Source organism: Manis pentadactyla, chromosome 9 (assembly GCF_030020395.1).
Source record: "Manis pentadactyla isolate mManPen7 chromosome 9, mManPen7.hap1, whole genome shotgun sequence".
In the NCBI taxonomy this organism is placed as follows: domain Eukaryota; kingdom Metazoa; phylum Chordata; class Mammalia; order Pholidota; family Manidae; genus Manis; species Manis pentadactyla.
Window position 1 is genome coordinate 91,583,494 of NC_080027.1, and position 9,521 is coordinate 91,593,014.

Sequence of the window (9,521 nt, forward strand, 5' to 3'; positions counted from 1 at the left end):
TTTATTATGTGGTCCTATCAGAACCTCTCAGCAGGAGCTGGGGTGGCGCAGAGGCCTAAGCAAGGCTGCCCTGAAGTGATATTTGTGCCAGGGACTCTCCCCAGGCCTTAGAGCGCCCTTCCCCAACCAACAGGAGAGGCTGAGACCCAACCAGGACTGCCGGAGGTCGTCTGAATATCCTTCCACCTTTGGTTCATCCAGGACTTGCGTGTCCTCTTCCCCAGCGGCAGCTCCTTGGGCCTTGTGCCCTCATAACCTATCACTTTTCCAAAACCCTCCACTACTGACACCTAAGTGAAATTCGACCTGCAGCCTTACCGGTCCGGTCCTGTGTATGTAAGTTCTGCTCCGGCCGGCGGGCTGGCCCCGTCCTGAGTACCCTGAGGACTTGCCTCTCGACCCTGGGCCCTGGACATCCTTCTCCGGGTTCCTCGCCGGGTGGCCAGCCACAACCCAAAGCGCCGGGCAGTAAGGGAGCCAGACCCTCCACACCAGGAAGGCGTCCCGCAGTCCCCTCCTCAGGTTAGGCCTCTGCGGGCTAAAGGCTAAAACCTCTCCCTGGGGCAAAAGAGCGGCGACGTTCGCGCGCAGACCGCATGGTCCTCCACCTCTGGGGGGCAGCTGAGCCCACCCGAGTGGTTCCCAAAGGGCCACATGTGACCCCTGAGCAGGACGTGTCGCACCTTCGGGGCGGCCACGCAGCAGGGTGGGGGTGGGGGACGCGGGGCTCGGAGCCACGCAGGCCAGCGGACGCTATCCGGGAGAGGTCCCAAATCCCAGGGCCGGGAGGCGCTGTGGGGACAAGCCTGGGCCGCGCGCCGCCCGGCTGAGATCTCAGGAGCTGGGGCCAGTTTGGGATGGCAGGGGCATCCCTGATGAGGGTGCTGGCGGGGACGAAGGGGGCGCCAGCGTCGTGGATGCGTTCCCAGGGGCGTCGTAGGGCGTCCCCGCTGGGGGCGCTGGAGGGGAGCGCGCGCGGCACCGCCAGCAGGCGAGGCCAGAGCATCTCGGGAAGGTGGGCGCGAGGGCGGGGTCTGGTCTGGGCGGGACCCGGCGCTTTCTCGGGGCGGGCCGGACCCCGGGAGCGCGGCGCCGTGGCGGGAACGCCAGGCGTTGGGCCGGGTAGGGCGAGAAGGGTCCATCAGGCACCTGAGGGCGGGAAGGGAGAAGGCCTAGACCAGGCGGCGACTTGAGGAACGAGCAGAAAAGGCACATCCGTCGCCGGGGTGACGACAGTGGGTGAGGGGGGAAAGGGGTGCGCTCGAGAGGCTCGACGGCAGGTCCGCTGGTGACGGGGCGCGCGGTCCCGAGGACCGGTTGTAAGGGCGGCCTGTTCCCAGCGGGCCTCTGGAAGCCGGCCGCTCTTCTCGGCGGCGCGGGCCGCGCGGAGGCGGCTGCGGGGCCTGCTGGGAGGCCTCCTGGGGCTGCAGTCCTTGGCTGCCCCCCGGCCCCGCTCGTTTCAGTTGAACCAAAAAAAATCTGCCGCTACCGAGCGGTCGCTGCGCCTGGTTCCGCGGGCATTTCTGGTCTCTGCCACCCGGCGTGTTCGTCTCGACGGCGCCACCTGTACCTTATAGTACTCATTACATTTTTGAGTCACTCGAATGTTAAACCGAAAGAGGTGCTTTCTGAAATCTTAGGTGTGCCTGCGATGCTTCTGACTCGCATCTACACACACTTGAGGGCGCTCGCGCCTGTGCCGCGCGAAGTCGCCAGTGTTCCCGGGTAAGGCGAGGCCCTGGGGGTAGGCAGAGGCCACGCAGGCGCCCTCCTTCCCCGGGAAGTGCCCACCAGGCCCGGTGCCCCCGAGAACGCGGCCCGCAGGCCGGTCGCGCGGCGAGCGCACGGGGTCCTGGGCGGCGGCTGTGCGGGATGGAAGCGGCTGGTGAGCCCCGTCCTGCCCCCGCGCGCTGGGATCCCGCCTCCGGCGGCCGGAGGGTGAGGAGCTGCAGCCATAACTGGGTCGTCAGTTTCTGTTGTTAAACTCGTGGCAGATGTTGCACTGCTTCCGTAGTCTGCTTTTAAATTTAAGAGCACAGGTTGGAAATTTTCTCACTCCAGCGTGTACACGTCTCTGTGCCTCGTTCTTTTTAATGGCTACGTGGTGTTTCTTAATATCTCTCCACAAAAGTTTAGCCATTGTTCCACTGACGGGCATTTAGCTTGGACTTTTTCAGTGTTACAAACAGCGCTGCAATATATGTTTACTCTTGCATATCTTTGTATTTCTAGGGGACAGGTTAATAGAAATGGGGATTTTTAGGAAGAGCATTAAAACATTTCTAATGTTTCGTTTCATTTCCCTATTAATATTGCTTTTGGTGTTTAGCCTTTTAATCAATGTGAAATTAATTTTTGTCATGTGAAATGGTAATACAACAGCTCTCTCATGAATAGCGTAATTATCTTTTAAAAAATTGAGTTCACCCTTATCCAAGTTTTTTATGATTTTTATCATATGTTGAACCCCCACATATTCTTGTTTCTGTTTCTTGACTATTTAGTTCCCTTGATCTGTTTATCCTATGCAAATATTCGTTTTAAATATTGTAGCCTTATACTCTGACATTTGTTTAAAGGAAGTCTTTTTTTCCTTTTCTTCTAAAATTTCTTGGCTCATCTTGCATATTTTCTCTTCTAGGTGAACTTTAGAATTTTCAAGTTCCATGACAAATTCTGTTAGTTTTGTTGATATTGTCTCAACGTATAGATCAGTGTGGAAAGAACTAAAATCTTAACAGTCTTGAGTCTTTCCATGCAAGAACATACATCTTTCTTGGTTTATTCAGATCTTTGCTATGGCCTTCAGTAAAGGTTTTGGTTTTCTTTAAATAATTCTCACACATTTCCTAAGTCTGTTTTTTGATGTTTTAAAGGTTGGCGGACATTGTGGATCCTTGGTATTATAACTATCAACTACTTTCATTATAACTTATAACTAGTTATTGGCAGGTATAGAAATTAAGTTAACTTTTATATGTTTTATAACCTGTTATCTTACTGAGATCTCATTAAGAACCAGAAATTTTGTGATTGAGATTCTTGGACTTTGAAGATAAAATCATTTATTAACAATAATTTTATACTAAAACCAGCAGGAATATTTATTGAGCATTTACTGTGTGCTAGGAACAGTTCCACGCTCTTGACTTGTTTTAATTTACATAGCCCTTGGAACCCTGACAATACACACAAGACACACAATAGCAAACGTTCTATTTCTCCCACCTTATAGGGGAAGTCCTCCTGAGCTCCCACTTTCCTCTTCAGTTACTTTCCGTGTCTCTCCATTTTCAGCAAAACTCCTGGAAAGTTACCTATATTGCTGTCTCCAATTCCTTTCTTCCAGTTCTCTTGTTAGAAGCATTTTCCAACTGGTTGTCTTGAAAATGTTAAACCTATAGAAAGTTGAAGGAATGGTTACAATGAACATTGTTACAATGAAATGTTACAGTGAACAACTTTCATGTAAATTTCCAGTGTTGTCATTTTACCAATTTTGTTTTATCCTTCTCTATGTATTTTAAATTAAACTGCAGCAAGTGTGATTCTTCACTCCTTAAGCATGCATCTCCAAAGAGCAAGTACATGCTTCTTTACATTACCATACACCCAAGAAATGTGAAATTCATTTTACTTAATACACAGACCATATTAAAATTTCCCCAAATGTCTCGATATTTTCCTTTTAACTCAGAATCCAGTGACAGATTAACGTCATTTACTTGCCATGTCACCTTCAATCTGCAAATACTCTACCCCAGAGCTGTACCCCCAAGTCACCTTTAATCTTAAACAGTTTCCCTGCCTGTTTCCTTCTGTGAAATTGGCATTTTGGAAGAGCCTATGCCAGTAGTTTGGTAGAATGTATTACACTTTGGATTTATCTGGTTGTTTCCTTATGATTATATTCAAGTTAAACGTTTTGGTACCATTTGGGTAATGTGCCCTCAGTGTTTTACATCAAGAGGCTTATAATGTCACTTTGTCTCATTATTGGCAAGGTGAAGTGTGATCATTTTGATTAAAGCCCCAATCTCCCTTGAATCCACTCTATTCAGGTTTCATTCCATTTCTCCAAAACTGTTCTTATCAAGATCACCAGAATCCTCCATGTTGCCAAATTCAATGGCCAGTTCTCAGACCTCCCTCAGCTTGACTTATCCACAGTAGCATTTGACACAGTGGACCACTTTCTCTCTTCCTTGGAGCACTTTCTTTTTCAGTTTTCAGACACCACGTTTGGCTTTCTTCCTCTCTGCCCACTTCTTCTCAGCCTCCTTCAGAATTTTCCCTCACTCCCCAAACTCTAAATATTGAGTGCCTCAGGCCTTGGACCTCTTCTCAAATTTCCATCTACATCCACTCCCTTGGTGATCTCACCTAACTTCTTGTCTCTAAGATCACGTATTTGCTGATGACTTTTAAATTTCTATCTCCAGCCCAAACCTCATTGCCAAGTTCCAGGCTCATATCCAATAATCTCCTTGAAATCTCCACTGAAGTCTAATATCTTTCCCCAGCCCTCCTCCCTTCAATCTTTCCTATCCCAAATGGAGCAACTTTATTATTGCAGTTGCTCAAACCAAAACCTTGGTACCATCAATCCCTCTCTTTTCATGCCCACATCCACCAGCAAGTTCTAGCCATCCTACCTTTTAAAAATACCCAGAAGGTGGTGTCGCAGCGCAGCCCTGCTGGCTGGTGCGCGTGCAGCCATGGACGCTCTGGAGTGAGTCGTAAAACCCAAAACGAAAAGAGCTAAGAGATTTCTTGAGAAGAGAGAACCAAAACTCAGTGAAAATATTTTAAATGCTATGCTGATTAAAGGGGGAAAAGCAAATTCAACAGAGACGCAAGTACTTAGAGATGTATATGCACTGAGAAAACCATATGGGCTTCTGTTTAAAAAGAAAAGTATTAGAAGACCATTTGAGGATCAGACATCATTGGAATGCTTTTCAAAGAAGTCAGATTGTTCTTTATTCATGTTTGGCTCCCATAATAAGAAGCAGCCAAATAATCTAGTAATAGGTCGTATGTATGACTACCATTTGCTGATATGATTGAATTACGTTTCGAGAAGTTTGTCTCTCTAAAAGATATTAAGAATAATAAGTGTCCTGAGGGAACAAAATCCATGTTAATATTTGCCAGTGATGATTTCACTGTAACAGAGGACTACAGAAGGCTGCAGAGTCTCCTCACTGATTTCTTCCAAGGCCCCACAGTATCAAACATCCGCCTGGCTGGTTTAGAGAGTGTCCTGTACTTCACTGCCCTGAATGGGAAGCTTTACTTTCAATGCTATAAGCTGCTACTGAAGAAGTCAGGCTGCAGAACACCACAAATTGAACTGGAAGAGATGGGGCGCTCGCTGGATCTGGTCCTGAGGAGGGCTCATCTGGCTTCCGACGACCTTTACAGGTTGTCTGTGAAGACGCCAAAAGCCCTCAAGCCAAAGAAGAAGAAAAATATCTCCCATGATACTTTTGGTACAACTTATGGACGGATTCATCTGCAGAAAAAAGACCTGAGCAAACTACAAACCAGGAAAATGAAGGGGTTAAAGAAGTGACCTGCAGAAAGGAGAACAGAAGACCAGGAGAAAAAATCAAAGAGAATTAAAAGAAATTGATGGAGCTCAGCCAAAAAAAATCCAGAAGAGATGTGTATGCACTGAGTCCAAACTCCTATGTCATGTCATGTCAGGTTACTGCAATAGCTTCCTACCTGGCTCTCCTTCCTGCTTTACCCTATTCCTATTTTCCACACAGGAGTTGGAGTAATTTTGTTAAAACATAAGTCAGACTACTTTATCCTCTGCTCAGAACTCTCCAGAGGCTTCCCCCTCACTCAGTGTCCTCACTAGGGCCCATAAAGCCCTACCTCATCTGGCTCATGTTCCATCTCTGATCTGCAGTGGCCACACCTGTATCCCTGTTGTTCCAGAAAACTCCAGGCTTACTCCCCAAGAGGGCCTGAAATATTCATCTCTCACACCTCTGTGGCTTGGTCTCTCATTTTCTTCAGGTCTTATTACTCAAAAGATACCTCAGTGATGGCTTCGCTGGCTGAACTTCCAACACGTACCCCCTCCTTGTATCACATTTCTTATCCACAATTTTTTTCCGCTTTAGCACCTAACCACTATCTACAGTGGTAATTAGACAGTGGTAATATATCTATGTTTATTAGATATATGATAATTGAATTTTTTTTTAGGATTAAGTGAAAATAAATGTGAAAACAAAAAGCCTGACACATAATACTCAATAAATGCTTGACTAGAATTTAAAATTAGGATGGGGCAAATATATTATTCTTGCAACGTTGTAGAGAAAAATCTGGCTTCCAACTTCCTCTTGTCTATTTTCCTCTTGTCTGTTTTCCTCACTGGGATATAGCTGTGTGACAGGGAACTTTGTTTTGTTCACTTCTGGATTTCTACAACAGTGCTTGGCACACAGAAGGTGCTCCATAAAAACTGAATTAATGAATGAGGCATGGAGGGTTGGGCAGTTTGCCAAATCACACAGCTAGGAGAGTGGCAATTTTGCTCCCAAACCTGAACTCTTAGTGAAGCCACACTGCAAATAATTATTTCTTAAAAAAAAAAAAAACATTTTCCCATTGACTACCACTTTTCAAAGAATACTTAATGGTGAAAATGTATTCATAATGACTTTAAGAGAATGCCTCTTAGGATTTCACTACTAGTTATGTTGTTACTTATTTGACTGACTGCATCATGATAAAGGTATACCCACCTAATGCTATTTCATTTAGAGACCAATGCTTAATGGCATAAGAACAATAGCTATTCAGCTGGGATCTAATGAAAAATGCCTACTTGGAAAGATTGGAAGTTGGAGGCCAGATTTTTCTCTACAATGTTGCAAGAACAATATATTTGCTCCATACTAATTTTAAATTCTAGGTAAGTATTTATTGAATATTATGTGTTAGACTTTTTGTTTTCACATCTATTTTCACTTAATCCTAAAAAAAAAGTCAGTTACCATACATTAAAAGTTGTAGAAAATCTGAAGGCAAGCAGGGACACTCATTCATTCTGGCATGAATCCCACAGATATTTACTCCGAGTCACTGTGTACCAGCACTGAGGTTATGATGGGAAATACAGCAAACCTCTGTTCTTGTTGCCTATTCTAATGGGGGTAGAGTCAATAAAAAAGTAAGCAATGTAATTTCAGATTTTGATAAATAGCAAGGAAGAAAAGCCAAAGGATGGGCTGAAGGTTTTGGCAGAAGCTCAGTAAGCAAGTGGTGGTGAGAGAAAAGATGGGCAAGGCCAGATCACATAGGCCCCCATAAGCCAGAGTTTTATGTTCTTTGGTGTACAATGGGGAGCCATTAGAAATTTTTAAGTGGGGAAATGACTTGTTTTAGAAGCACTTCTCTGGGGGCTTGTGTGAAGAGGCCAGAGGAAATAAATGGATGGAGGCAGAGACTTAAGTTATTGCAATAGTCCAGATGAGAGACTATAGCAGCTTGTACTAGGATAGCGGAAATTATGAGTGGCAAGTTGTGGATGCATTCTGGAGGAAGTAAACAGGATTTAATGGAGGTAAGGCAGGGAGGAATTAAAAGTGGCTCAGACTGGGATTAAAGATGGCAGGGTGAGAGGAGAGACAGAGGCTTCCTCCTAAACCTGTATACAATTAGAAAATATAGTCAGTGCAACAAATCCTGAGAGAGCAACAGGAGAGAGGATGGCGCCAGACTGCATACATCTGGAGAAAAGAGGAGACCTCACAGAACAGGGTAACGTACCAAAGCTGTGGCTCGGTGGGACCCAAGCCCTTCCCTGACCCCAGCTCACTGGCAGGAAGAAGAGAAATGGAGCAGGGAGGAAGTGGAAGGCCTGGGACTGCTGAATACCTAGCTCCAGAGATCTGCTCTGGGAGCACAAACCTACATTTCATGGTGCTTTCATGATACTCACATGATTATGGGGTTGGAAAGCTAATACAGGCAGAATTCCTGGAGAGACTGAGATTCCAGCTGCTTGTGGAAAGCAGGCATCCATATATGGCTGCCCTGGGACAAAAGCTTATACCTGTGTGCTCGGACTACTGGTTCAGGCAGTGGAGGCAGGCATAGCAGCCGGGAAGCAGGAAACAGCTCTTAACGCCCCCCAGGCACCAATGCCGCTCCCCTGAGATCCCTGACATTGCTTCAGGGGCTGAGCAGCTCCAGAGTAGGGCTTCTGGACACTAGACAGCGCCATATACAAAAATGAAACACCAAAGGAACCTGATCCAGAGTAAAATTAATATAACTCCAGAGAAAGATTTAAATGGCATGGACCTTATGACTCTTCCTGAAAGGGAGTTCAAAATAAAAATCATCAACATGCTAATGGAGATACGGAAAGATATCCAAGAACTCAGGAATGAATTCCAGTAGGAGATCCAATTGTTGAAGAGCACAATGGAGGGTATTAAAAGCAGGCTGGATACCGTGGAGGAGACGATAAATGAAATAGAAACTAGAGAAGAGGAATACAAAGAAGCTGAGGCACAGAGAGAAAAAAGGATCTCTAATAATGAAAGAATATTGATAGAACTGTGTGACCAATCCAAATGGAACAATATTGATGTTATAGGGATACCAAAAGAAGAAAGAGAGAAAGGGACAGAAAGTATCTTTGAGGAGGTAGTTGCTGAAAACTTCCCCAATCTGGGGAAGGAGATAGACTCTCAGGCCATGGAGATCCACAAATCTCCCAACACAAGGGACCCAAGGAAGACAACACCAAGACATATAGTAATAAAACTGGCAAAGATCAAGGATAAGGACAGACTATTAAAAGCAGCCAGAGAGAGAAATCAGATCACAAAGGAAAGCCCATCAGGCTAACATCAGACTTCTCAGCAGAAACCTTACAGGCCAGAAGGGAGTGGCATAATGTATTTAATGCAATGAAGCAGAAGGGCCTGGAACCAAGATTACTTTATCCTGCAAGATTATCATTTAAATTTGAAGGAGGGATTAAACAATTTCCAGATAAGCAAAAGCTGAGAGAATTTACCTCTCACAAACCATCTCCACAGTCTATTTTGGAGGGACTGCTATAGATGGAAGTGTTCCTAAGGTTTAATAGCTGTCACCAGAGGAAATAAAACCACAGTAAAGAAAGTAGAACAGCTAATTACTAAGCAAATGCAAAATTAAATTAACATCCCCAAAGTCAATTAAGGGATAGACAAATAGTACAGAATATGATACCTAATATATAAAGAATGGAGGAGGAAGAAAAAGGAGGAGAAACAGAAAAGAACCTTTAGATTGTGTTTGTAACAGCATATTAAGTGAGTTAAGTTAGACTCTTAGATAGTAAGGAAATTAACCTTGAACCTTTGGTAACCACGAAACTAAAGCGTGCAATGGCAATAAGTACATACCTATCGATAATCACCATAAAAGTAAATGGAATGAATGCACCAATCAAAAGACATAGAGTCACTGAATGGATAAAAAAAACAAGACCCATC

The 9,521-nt window shown here is 45.1% G+C and overlaps 1 pseudogene; it reads left to right on the plus strand.

The window, feature by feature from the left end:
- Positions 1-4,688: 4,688 nt before the first annotated feature.
- Positions 4,689-5,638, plus strand: LOC118921646 (ribosome production factor 2 homolog; annotated as a pseudogene).
- The last annotated feature ends 3,883 nt before the right edge of the window (positions 5,639-9,521 follow it).